The following is a 13209-nucleotide window of genomic DNA, read 5'->3' as shown; positions in this document are numbered from 1 at the left end:
GCTGATTTCAGGGACTTAGTGATTTTCACTAAGTCTGGGATATTTTAGTTCATGATGCTATATGTCCAGCTTGTTTCCTAGTGGTCCGTGCCTCTTTTGAGGATGATCAGTAAGGAAGTTTTGATATTTATGTTATGCTGTATCCATACAAGTCTTTGTTTGCATATGTGGAGTGCTCTAGGTTGACTCAATCGAGCTCAACTTTTGCTTCGTTGTTAATCTGGGCAGATCGTCAACTCGTTTGCGATTTTGCCGGTGCTATTGTTTGTGATCCATGCATGCTATGCCTTTGTTCTTGCCATGTGTAGCTAGCATATTGTGCCTTCTTGCTGGCTATATGCTTTCCTTGCCATGACTTGCACCGTAGTGAGTGCATCGAGCTCGTTTACATGCCTTCGCGAGTTAAATTTCTGCATGTCTCAGTTTTCACTAAGTCTGAAAACTGATTGTGTTTTAGCTATGTTCGTGTGCCCGTTAATATATTTTGTGATCCCTTTTGGCCCCAGGTCACTTTGGGTGTTTTGTTAAGCTTGTTGAGTAGCTCCATGCCATGTTCTTACTTGTCATGTTCAGGTCATCTATCATGTTGTTTTGCTGCTCCGAAGAGAGCATCGTGATCTGAAATTTCAGGCTAGTGTTAATTTCACTAAGTCTGGAATCTGTTTTGCATATTCATTTTTGCCATGCTTGTTTGAACCTCTTAATGGATGAATTTGCCTATGGCTCAGTGCTAGTGTTTTGTTAACAATCTTGTGTACATCACTGCCATGTATTTTGCTTTCATGTTTGGTGGCTGTAGCATGTTCATTTCGTTGCATTTAGGAGCCTACTTGCTGTATATCGCAGATCGGTTCATTTCGTAAAACGCTCGCCATTTCCAAACCGTAGCTCCGATTCCAATGATCTTTATATCGTTTTCAAGCGATTTCATCCCCTCTATCCAGTGGCACACTTGGTTTTCCAAGTTGATGCCAGGTTCATGCATTTCCTGTCATATCTTGCATTTTGCATCCCGCATAGCATATCGTCATTTCATCATATTGCTTGGTCTTGCCCGTGGTTGATTGTATCCTTGTTACTTGTTTGTCTTGTTGGGTAGAGCCGGGAGACGAGTTCGCTACCGAGGAGCCCGTTGAGTTTTCTTGTGAGGATCCAGTCAACTCTGACAACTGTGCAGGCAAGATGATCATACCCTCGAAATCTCTACTATCTTTGCTATGCTAGTTTGCTCGCTCTTTTGCTTTGCCACTGCTACGATGCCTACCTTTTGCTTGTCAGCCTCCCAATTGCCATGTTGAACCTCTAACCCACCATTCTCCTAGCAAACCGTTGATTGGCTATGTTACCGCTTTGCTCAGCCCTTCTTACAGCGTTGTTAGTTGCAGGTGAAGATTGGAGCCGTTCCTTGTTGGAACATTTATTTTACTTGTTGGGATATCATTATATTGCTATGTTGTCTTAATGCATCTATATACTTGGTAAAGGGTGGAAGGCTCGGCCTCTCGCCTAGTGTTTTGTTCCACTCTTGCCGCCCTAGTTTCCGTCATATCGGTGTTATGTTCCCGGATTGTTGCGTCCCTTACGCGGTTGGGTTATAATGGGAACCCCTTGATATTTCGTCTTGATTAAAGCTTGTCCAGCAATGCCCAACCTTGGTTTTACCATTTGCCACCTAGCCTTTTCTTTCCCTTGGGTTCTGCAGACTCAAAGGTCATCTTATTTTACCCCCCCCCCGGGCCAGTGCTCCTCTGAGTGTTGGTCCACCTGTCAGCTACCGGTGGCCACCAGGGGCAACTCTGGGCTGGCCTACCCGTACCTAGGACAATCTGAGTGTGCCCTGAGAAAGAGATATGTGCAGCTCCTATCGGGATTTGTCGGCACATTCGGGCGGTGTTGCTGGTCTTGTTTTAACCTGTCGAAGTGTCTTGAGTTACCGAGATACCGAGTCTGATCGGAACGTCTTGGGAGGAGGTCTATTCCTTCGTTGACCGTGAGAGCTTGTCATGGGCTAAGTTGGGACTCCCCTACAGGGATTGAACTTTCGAAAGCCGTGCCCGCGGTTATGGGCAGATGGGAATTTGTTAATGTCCGGTTGTAGATTACTTGAACTAAACTTAATTAAAATGAATCAACCGTGTGTGTTACCGTGATGGCCCCTTCTCGGCGGAGTCCGGGAAGTGGACACGGTGTTGGAGTTATGCTTGCGCAGGATGTTCCTTTAGCTTCTCGCTCGTGCTTCGCCTTCTCTTCTCGCTCTCTTTTGCGTATAAGTTAGCCACCACATACGCTAGTCGCTTGCTATAGCTCCACATATATTTGCCTTATCCATTCCTATGAGCTTAAATAGTTTTGATCGCGAGGGTGCGAGATTGCTGAGTCCCTGTGGCTCACAGATACTATAACTCCAGATGCAGGTCCAGGTGAATTCGCTCCAGGTGACGAGTACGAGCTCAAGTGGGAGTTCGATGAGGACTCTCAGCGTTATTATGTTTCCTTTCCCGATGATCAGTAGTGGTGCCTAGTTGGGGATCGATTCAGGGCCTTGTCGCACGTTGGGTTCTTTTCCATTTTGGCGCCGTAGTCGGGCCATGAGTGTTTGTTTGATGGATGTTATTTATGTACTCTGATGTGACGTGGCGAGTGTAAGCCAACTATGTTATCTCCCCCTTTTATTATATATTACATGGGATGTTGTAATGATTGCCTGACTTGCGACATTGCTTTCAATGCGGTTATGTCTCTAAGTCGTGCCTCGACACGTGGGAGCTATAGCCGCATCGAGGGCGTTACATCTAAGCTTTCAATGCGGTTACTCAAGCATCTAAGCTTGGGGATGCCCCGGTAGGCATCCCATCTTTCTTCTTCAACAAATATCGGTATACCTCGGTTTTTGTTTTGTTCACATGATTTTTGTCCTTTGTGTTTTTACTTTTCTTTAAGAATCATGCTAGTACGAGATAGCTCTTCATTGATTTATAGAATAATTCATGTGCTTCACTTATATCTTTTAAGTATGATCTTATATAATTGCTCTGTGTGCTTCACTTAAATCGTTTGAGTATGGTTTTATAGAATGCTTCATGCGCTTCATTTATATATTTTGAGCTTGGATATTGGCTAGTCTATATTAATTGTAGAATGCTCCATGAACTTCACTTATATCTTTTGGAGTATGAATAATACTATAATTTAAAGTGGGTTTGGAAGAGTGTCAACTTTAGGAATTAGTGATCCCTCCCACTATCTTGGAGGGTGTTGAATCTTCGTACGGTATTTATGAAAGTGGATTTGGAAGAGTGTCAACTTTAGTTAGTATTCCACTATTTCAGAAGAGGTTCCAATGAGTATAAGAACAAAGATGCTATCCATGATGCTACTGAAAATTATTATGAGGGATGAATATGTGCTAGTAGGAGTTGCAATAATATCAAGTTTCCTCTCTATGTGCTTAAAGTTTTGAAGTTATACTTGTTTTGCCTTCCTATGCTAGTTGACTTTTGTCCTATAAATTATGTGCTCACAAAATCACTAGGCATAGGTAGTGAGTTAGATTTAAATGTGCTAGTCATATTATTCATGATGCTCTCTTTGTGTTTCAACTCTTTTCTTTTATGCGAGCATCATTGAAATCATCATGCCTAGCTAAAAGGCATTAAAGAAAAGCGCTTGTTGGGAGACAACCCAATATTTACCCTTACTGTTTTTGTGTGTCTACATGATTAAGCTACTGTATTAATCATGTTTTATAGCTTTTGTTTCAATAAAGTGCCAAGTAAGACCTTTGGGAAGACTTGGGTGAAAGTTAATGTGATCTTGCTGTAAAAAAATAGAAACTTTGCACTCACGAGATTAGCTGTCATTTTTTACCGAAGAGTGCTTTTGAGTTGATTATTTTTGAAGAAGATCAATAGACAAATTACTCACGTCCACCTATTTATTTCATAATTTTTGGAGTAGCATAAGTATGGTATTATTCAGATCATTACAGACTGTTCTGTTTCTGACAGATTCTGTTTTCATCGCATAGTTTGCTTGTTTTCTAGTTTCTATGGCTTATATTTAGCAATATAAATTGTAGAAATGATATGGTACAGTAGGCATTTTGTGAAAAAAATTATGAACCTTGTCTTTTACAGCACCAAAGTGAATGGTTTACTCTTTATCATACTAACCTATCTCACGAAGTTCCATTAAGTTTTGTGTGGTTGAAGTTTTCAAGTTTTGGGTGAGATTTCGATAGGAGGAGAATAAGGAGTGGGAAGACCCTAAGATTGGGGATGCCCAAGCCACCCTAAGGTAATATTCAAGTATGACTCAAGCGCCTAATCTTGGGGATGCCTCGGAAGGCATCCCCTCTTTCGTCTTCAAAACTATCGGTATACCTTACTCGGAGCTATATTTTTATTCGTCACATGATATGTGTTTTGCTTGGAGCGTATCAATTTTACTTGTGGTTTGAATAAAATCATTGGATCTGAAATATTGAATAAAAAAGGAACCCTCCCATGGCTAGTTAATTATTTGACTACTCAGTGTCCTTCACTCATATCTTTTAGAGTAGTTTGTTATTTACTCATGTGCTTCATGTATATCCTATGAGTAAATGGGGGAATGAATTGAATATCATAAATCTGAATTTATATATGTTTCATATGCTTATTACATGGATAATAATGACTTCACATATAAAGAGTATGAGGCATAAAAGTTGTTGAGTGTTGACAAACATAGTTTTGGTAATCGTTGCAATTAATAGGAAGTAATAAGGAAAGAGAGGTTCACATACAAATATATTATCTTGGACATCTTTTATGATTGCGAAGCACTCATTAAGTATGACATGCTAAAAGAGTTGATGTTGGACAAGGAAGACAATGTAATGGTTTATGTTTTCTCACATCTCAGATAAAGTATATTGTCATTGACCTTCCAAACATGTTAAGCTTGCCTTTCCCCCTCTTGCTAGCCAAATTCCTTGCACCAAGTAGAGATACTACTTGTGCTTCCAAATATCCTTAAACCCAGTTTTGCCATGAGAGTCCACCATACCTACCTATGGATTGAGTAAGATCCTTCAAGTAAGTTGTCATGTTGCAGGCAAGAAAAATTGCTATCTAAATATGTATGACTTATTAGTGCAGAGAAAATAAGCTTTGTAGGATCTTGTTGTGGAAGCAATAAAAGCGATGGACTGCATAATAAAGGTCCACATACAAGGGGCAATATAAAGTGACGTTCTTTTGCATTAAGATTTTATGCATCCAACCCTAAACGCAAATGACAACCTCTGCTTCCCTCTGCGAAGGGCCTATCTTTTACTTTATGTTTTTACTTTATGCTTGAGTCAAGGTGATCCTCACCTTTCCCTTTTTCATTTTATCCTTTGGCAAGCTCCTCGTGTTTGAAAGATCATGATATATATATCCAATTGGATGTAAGTTAGCATGGGATATTATTATTGACATCACCTAAAGGTGAATACGTTGGGAGGCAACACAATAAGCCCCTATCTTTCTCAGTGTCCGGCTGAAACTCCATAACCACAAGTATTGCGTGAGTGTTAGCAATTGTAGAAGACTATATGATAGTTGAGTATGTGGACTTGCTGAAAAGCTCTATTCTTGACTCTCTCTGATGTTATGATAAATTGCAATTGCTTTAATGACTGAGATTATAGTTTGTTAGTTCTCAATGAAGTTTCTGAACCATACTTGACATTGTGAATAGATTGTTACTTGATCACGAAAAGTTTTATGAGATAAGCTACTATTATGACACATATTGATGCTAGAAAAGGTGATTGAACAAACTTGTGCACCTGCTAGCATTCACACTTCATAAATTATTTCTTTTATCATTTACCTACTAGAGGACGAGCAGGAATTAAGCTTGGAGATGCTGATACGTCTCCAACGTATCTATAATTTATGAAGTATTCATGATACTATATTATCCATCTATGATGTTTTATATGCATTTATATGCCATTCTATATGATTTTTGGGACTAACCTATTAACCTAGAGCCCAGTGCCAGTTTCTGTTTTCTCCTTGTTTTTGAGTTTTACAGAAAAGGAATACCAAACGGAGTCCAATTGATGTGCCAATTTTTGACGGATTTTTATGGACCAAAAGAAGACCACGGAGCACCGGAGTTGGGCCAGAAGAGTCCCGGGCTGCCCACGAGAGTGGGGGACGCGCCCACCCCCCTAGGGCGCGCCCCCTATCCCGTGGACAACCCAAAGACCCCCTGACGTGAAACCTACGCCAAAAATTCCTATAAATACAGAAACCTTCGAGAAATAACCTAGATCGGAAATTGCGCCGCCACAAGCCTCTCTAGCCACGAGAAATCAATCTAGGTCCTCTCCGGAGGCCATGGAGGAGGATCTCGGAGGGGCCATCATCGCCATGAAGGCCAAGGACCAGAGGGGGAAAGCCATGGAGAAGGAAGCACAAGGGGGAGAACCTCTCCTCCTATCTCTTGGTGGCACCGGAATGCCATTGGGAGGGGAATCATTGCCGCGGTGATCGTCTTCATCAACATCACCATCATCATCACCATCCTCATCTCTTTTACGCGGTCCACTCTCCCGCACCCCACTGTAATCCCTACTTGAACATGGTGCTTTATGCCGCATATTATGATTCAATGATGTGTTGCCATCCTATGATGTTTTGAGTAGATATCTTTTGTCCTTGGGTTGATTGATGGTCTAGATTGGTACGAGTTGTATGTTTTATTTTGGTGCTGTCCTATGGTGCCCTCCGTGTCGCGCAAGCGTGAGGGATTCCTGCTGTAGGGTGTTGCAATATGTTCACGATTCGCTTATAGTGGGTTGGTGAGTGACTAAAACACAAACCCGAGTAAGGGGGTTGTTGCGTATGGGAATAAAGAGGACTTGATGCTTTAATGCTATGGTTCAGTTTTACCTTAATGATCTTTAGTAGTTGCGGATGCTTACTAGAATTCCAATCATAAGTGCATATGATCCAAGTACATAAAGTATGTTACCTTATGCCTCTCCCTCATATGAAATTGCAATGACGACTATCAATATTGTTAACAATTTCCTAGGACAACTCCGCACACCGATCCATCATTATTCCACACTCACTATTTATATTATTTAGTAATATATTCTAACTTTATGATAGCAGCACCTACTTTTATATTTTAGCTCTCCGATACTATATAAAGTTATCCTCTTTATACCCACAACACATTTTTATTTCTTGTTTCTAGTTGGACGCAAACGTTCGATGCACGTAGAGTCGTATCAGTGGCAGATAGGGCTTGATAGAATATTGATCTTACCTTTAGCTCCTTGTGGGTTCGACACTCCATACTTATCACTTCCACCTTTGGGAATTGCTACGATGATTCCCTGCACTTGGGGATTATCAAGGTAGTTGAGTATGTTGTGTGACCTCTTTCAGTGGTAGACTAGCAGATGTAGGGGATGTAGGTTGGTACTGTCTACCCAGAGTAAAGAGTTAATGCTTCTGAAAGACTGTGTCTCAGTCATCCGTTTCTCAAACACCATGTAGTGCGAGAAATCAAACGGAGGAGATCGATTCTTGTGGGGAAAGGTGCGCAAACCTCTGCGGAGTGTACAAACTAATCATGGTTAGCCGTGTCCCCGATTATGGACGCTTTGAGTATCTAGTACCTGGATTATCATGTGAATCTCATCATGTTACTTAATTTAATTTTGTTGGGTTAATGATGATACTTAATTGGGATTGAGCTGGAGGAACCTTCTCAATGTTTAACAACCACCATGATAGTTAAATAAAATTTATTCCTTTGTTGTAGGGAAAAATTGGCTTTATGCAAAACTGTAACCATAGAGCTTTCCACCAGCCATATATGCATGTAGTGATAGCATTATTCTGTTCATTACTCTCTATGTGTTATATTGCCAGCATATTCCATGTGATGTCCCATTTTCGAGCTGCAACGTTCATGTTGCAGACTTTTCAGATGACGAGTAAGGTGCCTTAGGTCGTGATCTTATACTCAAAGATGCCGTTGGAGTTGATGGACTCGCTTATCTTCCAAGTCTTCCACTGTTATCATTATTAGATGGCTTTAAGACATATTTATTGTACTAAGTTCTCTTTTGAGACATTTGATGTAATAAGTGTGTGATTGCTACTCTGTTATAAATCCTTCGAGTACTGTGCGTGTCAGCATTACCGATCCAGGAATGACACTGATGCACAGAGATCAGACTGTTTGAGGTCTGCTCGCTACAAGATGGTATCAGAGCACACGCTGACTGTAGGACACGACCACTAAGCTAAAGCCCTAGATCACTACTCTCTTATCATTTCTGACTCCTCTCCTTTTCTAGTCTTTTAGGATGGCGGATGCAAGGAACAAGTTCACGCAACCGGATGAAGATACACCCTTTGGATGCCACTTGAAGGAAGTCACTAGATACCTAAACATCGGAGTACCAAGCTTCACCTGGACCTACATCGCCACTTTACCAAAAGAGGAGCATTGGATGATTCAAGTTCAAGTTCCAGGAAGGACGTTCATGCCCGTCACTGAGCCCATAGAGATGCACCAACCTGGAGTCTAGGAAAGAGCATGGCAGCCCACATCACCATGGGACGCATTGGAGAAGTTTACCACAAGGATCTCAACGATACTATTTGCCAGATTTCTGGGCGTCGAGATGAGCAATGGGAGATGATCAGCACCAGGAAGGATAGATCAATTGCAGCTTTCATCCAGGGGCTAAACCAGCACATACGTCGCCAGGAGAACCAGATGTGCGCCGGCATGATAGATCTAAAGAAGGCTATGACCAAGATCACGGAGCTGGAAGAAGAACTCAAGTCAACACGCGATGGATATGAGGAGGAAATTGCACACTCGTGGAGAAGAATGATGATCTGAAGATGAAGCTAAAAGTATTTATGGGATTCCCCGCGACTGGAGGAGAAGACGATGATTGCACTTGCCCGGAGAACTACATCATCATCGACGACACCGACTTAGACCCAGACGATAGCGATGATCACTTTGTTGATGAAGCTGGAGCAGATATCATGGAGTCTTGGACCGATCAATTTTTCTAGTCGACCACCATAACAGTAGTAGTATTCCCCCATGTATACAGTATAGTCTGAGCACTTTTGTAATGATAGTTAGACCGTTGTATGCCCTTGCTTGAATTGATCGAAGTGATATTGATTGTGTTTGTCTCATGTGCATATGGGTAGTGTTTTTCTCTATAGACCTCATTCTATTCTGTATTCTCATCTTTTCTAAACCCTCAGATGCCTCCGAGACGTGACAATGGATTTGCTTTCCCACCGGAGCTCACTCAGTTGATCCATAGCAGAATGCATTGTTGCAGATGTTAGTCCAGAATCAGAATCAGGGAAACAACAACAGCAACAACAACAACCCACCACCACCACATGTTGATCACTTGGCCTGTTTCTTGAGGCTGAATCCGCTGGTGTTCTCTAGTAGCACCGAGCCGATAGTTGCAGATGATTGGCTCCGCAAGATGGGAAGGGATTTGACCACTGTAGGATGCACAGATGCGGAGAAGGTGCATTTTGCCGCACATTAGCTTGATGGACCCGCAACATCATGGTGGCAAAATTTCAAAGCCACTTACCCCATTGACACTGTCACCTGGGATTAGTTTCAGCAGGCTTTCCGTACTGCTCATGTTTCAGAAGGAGCTATGGCCATGAAGAAGCGTGAGTTTCGCATCTTGCGCCAAGGAGGATGTACAGTTGGCCAGTATGTGGATGATTTTAGTAATCTAGCACATTATGCCCCAGATGGCGTTGTTACGGATGCAGCTAAGCAGGAGAAGTTTTTGGAAGGACTGAATGATGAGCTGAGCATGCAGTTGATGGTGGAAACCTTCAACAACTACCAGGAGTTGGTAGACCGAGCTCTCATGATTGAAGGGAAGCAGCAGCAGAATGACAGCCGCAATAGGAAGTATGGACAAGGGAAGTACAATTCTGGAGCTCAGCAGAAGCCTCGTTTTACCCCGAACTCGGGAGGACCTTTTTAGCATACCCATGGAGGAGGGAGTTTGCACAACCATAGTGGCCCCAAGAATGGTAATGGGAATGGAGGAAGCAACGGACAGAACCGTACCAACCCATCAACACTAGCGAAGAGGGATCTAAGCCACATTACCTGTTTCAAATGCGAGAAGACTGGACATTATGCCACAGAATGTCCTGAAGCAAAGAATGGAAATGGAAATGGAAGCTCTGGAAAGAAGTCGAACCCTTTCAACAGGGGACAGGTGAACCACGTTAGCGTGGAGGAGGTTGAAGCCCAGCCAGATGCAGTAATAGGTAAGTTTTTGGTCAAGTCATTTACTGCAATCGTTCTTTTTGATACTGGTGCATCGCATTCATACATATCAAGGGGATTTGTGGATAAGTATAAACTGCCAACCCAAGCCCTTAGGTCACCCATGTTAGTAACCTCGCCAGGAGCTGAGTATATGGCTAGTCTATGGTGTGATCGGTTACCATTAAGGATTGGTAACTACGCGTTTCCCTCAGACCTAATAGTATTGGAGTCGCAAGGACTGGATGTGATATTAGGCACGGATTGGTTATCAAAGTATGGAGGGAACATTGAATGCGCCAGTAAGTCAATTTTGCTTACCACCCTAGAAGGAAGAAGGATCAAGTATGTATCCCGGCATGTGCCTAAGAGGACTCAAGTAAATTCCTTATCAGGAGTTGTATAGGAGGAAGTACAAGTGGTGAAGGATTTTCCTGACGTATTTCCAGAAGAGTTGCCAGGCATGCCACCGGATAGAAACATTGAGTTTTTGATTGAGCTTTTGCCAGGCACAGGGCCAATATCTAAGAGACCGTACAGGATGCCCACAAAAGATTTGGAGGAAATTAAGAAGAAGATTAAGGAGTTACTGGATAAAGGCTATATTCACCCAAGTTCGTCACCTTGGGGATCACCAGTGCTTCTAGTGGAAAAGAAGGACAGATCATTGAGGATGGTTGTTGATTATCGAGGATTGAATGAAGTGACTATCAATAACAAGTAACCACTGCCGATGATTAATGATCTGTTTGACCAATTGCAAGGAGCTAAGGTATGTTCCAAGATCGATCTGCGATCAGGATATCACCAGCTGAAGATTCAAGAGCAGGATATACCTAAGAAGGATTTTACCACCAGGTACGGGCTGTATAAGTATACCGTTATGTCATTTGGTCTGACTAACGCACCTGCCTATTTCATGAACATGATGAACAAGGTGTTTATGGAGTTTCTGGATAAGTTCGTCGTGGTGTTCATTGATGATATTTTGGTCTACCCGAAAAATGAAGAGGGGCATAAGGAGCATTTGCGTTTGGTACTCGAGAAGCTATTAGAACATCAGTTATATGCCAAGTTCAGCAAATGTAAGTTTTGGTTGAAGGAAGTTGGATTCCTCGGACATGTGATATCCGGAGAAGGAATAGCAGTAGACCCCACCAAAGTTATCACTGTGACAAATTGGGAAGCCCTCACGTCAGTGGGAGAGATCTGGAGTTTTCTTGGACTCGCAGGATACTACCGGAGGTTCATTGAGAATTTCTCGAAGATTGCAAAACCCATGACATAGTTGTTGAAGAAGGAAACCAAGTTCAACTGTACTGATGAATGTGAGGCCGGTTTTCAGGAGTTGAAGAAACGTTTGGGTACATAACCGGTGTTGATTCTACCAGATCAGCGCAAGGATTATGAAGTATATTGTGACGCTTCTCGTCGAGGACTTGGAGCAGTGCTTATGCAGGAGGGAAGAGTTGTTTCGTATGCCTCACGACAGCTTAAGCCCCATGAGTTGAATTATGCTACACATGATTTGGAGTTAGCAGCCGTAGTGCATGCATTAAAGACATGGAGACATTTTCTCATCGGAAACCATTGTGAGGTGTACAGGGATCACAAGAGTTTTAAGTACATATTCACACAGAAGGAGTTGCAACTCAGACAAAGGAGATGGTTGGAGCTCATTAAGGATTATGATATGAGATTGCATTATCACCCCGGAAATGCTAACGTAGTAGCCGATGCGTTGAGCTGCAAGAGCCGTGTCAACACACTCATGACCGGAGTGTTACCAAAGGAACTAGCCGAGGATCTTCGCGAGCTATGTTTGGAGATAGTTCCGAGAGGCTATGTAGCAGCATTGGAGATTCAGTCTACTTTGATGGATAAGATTAGAGAAGCTCAGAAGACTGACAAGGAGATTGCCGAAATAAAGGAGAAGATGGGCAAAGGAAAGGCTAAAGGATTTCGTGAGGATGAGCACGATACCTTATGGTTTGAGGACCGCGTTTATGTGCCTAATGATCCGGAGATCAGGAAGTTGATTCTGCAAGAGGCCCATGATTCACCGTATTCGATACACCCAGGAAATACCAAGATGTATTTGGATCTGAAGGACACTTTCTGGTGGACCGGAATGAAGAAGGATATTGCGGAGTATGTAACAGTTTGTGATGTATGTCAGAGAGTGAAGGCAGGAGCATCAGAAGCCAGTAGGATTGCTACAGCCATTGCCGATACCCGAATGGAAGTGGGATAAGCTAGGCATGGATTTTATCACGGGATTACCCAGGACACGTTCAGGCTATGACTCAATATGGGTTGTATTCGATCGTTTGACGAAGGTAGCTCATTTCATCCCAGTGAAGACCACTTATACAAGTGCTAAGTTGGCAAAGATATACGTGACCAGGATCTTATGTCTACATGGAGTTCCGAGGACCATTGTATCAGATAGAGGAACCCAATTTACCTCAAAGTTCTGGTATCAGTAGCACGAAACTTTGGGTACCATGTTAGAGTTCAGTACAGCCTTTCATCCACCGACAGATGGACAGACCGAGAGAGTCAATCAGATTCTAGAGGACACGCTGAGAGCTTGTGCGCTAGATTATGGATCGAGTTGGGACGACAATTTGCCATATGCAGAGTTCTCTTACAACAACAGTTATCAATCCAGCTTGAAGATGGCCCCTTTCAAAGCTTTGTACGGAAGGAGGTGCAGGACGTCGTTGTTGTGGGATGAAGTTGGAGACCGTCAGTTGTTTGGACCAGATTTGATTGAAGATTCTGAAGAGAAGGTTAAGCTAATTCGCGATAGGCTCAAGGTAGCCCAATCCAGGCAGAAGAGCTATGTAGATTCAAAAC

Source organism: Triticum dicoccoides, chromosome 4B (assembly GCF_002162155.2).
Source record: "Triticum dicoccoides isolate Atlit2015 ecotype Zavitan chromosome 4B, WEW_v2.0, whole genome shotgun sequence".
Classification (NCBI taxonomy): Eukaryota; Viridiplantae; Streptophyta; class Magnoliopsida; order Poales; family Poaceae; genus Triticum; species Triticum dicoccoides.
The sequence above is the reverse complement of the archived record's forward strand: the minus strand, read 5'-3'. Positions refer to the sequence as shown.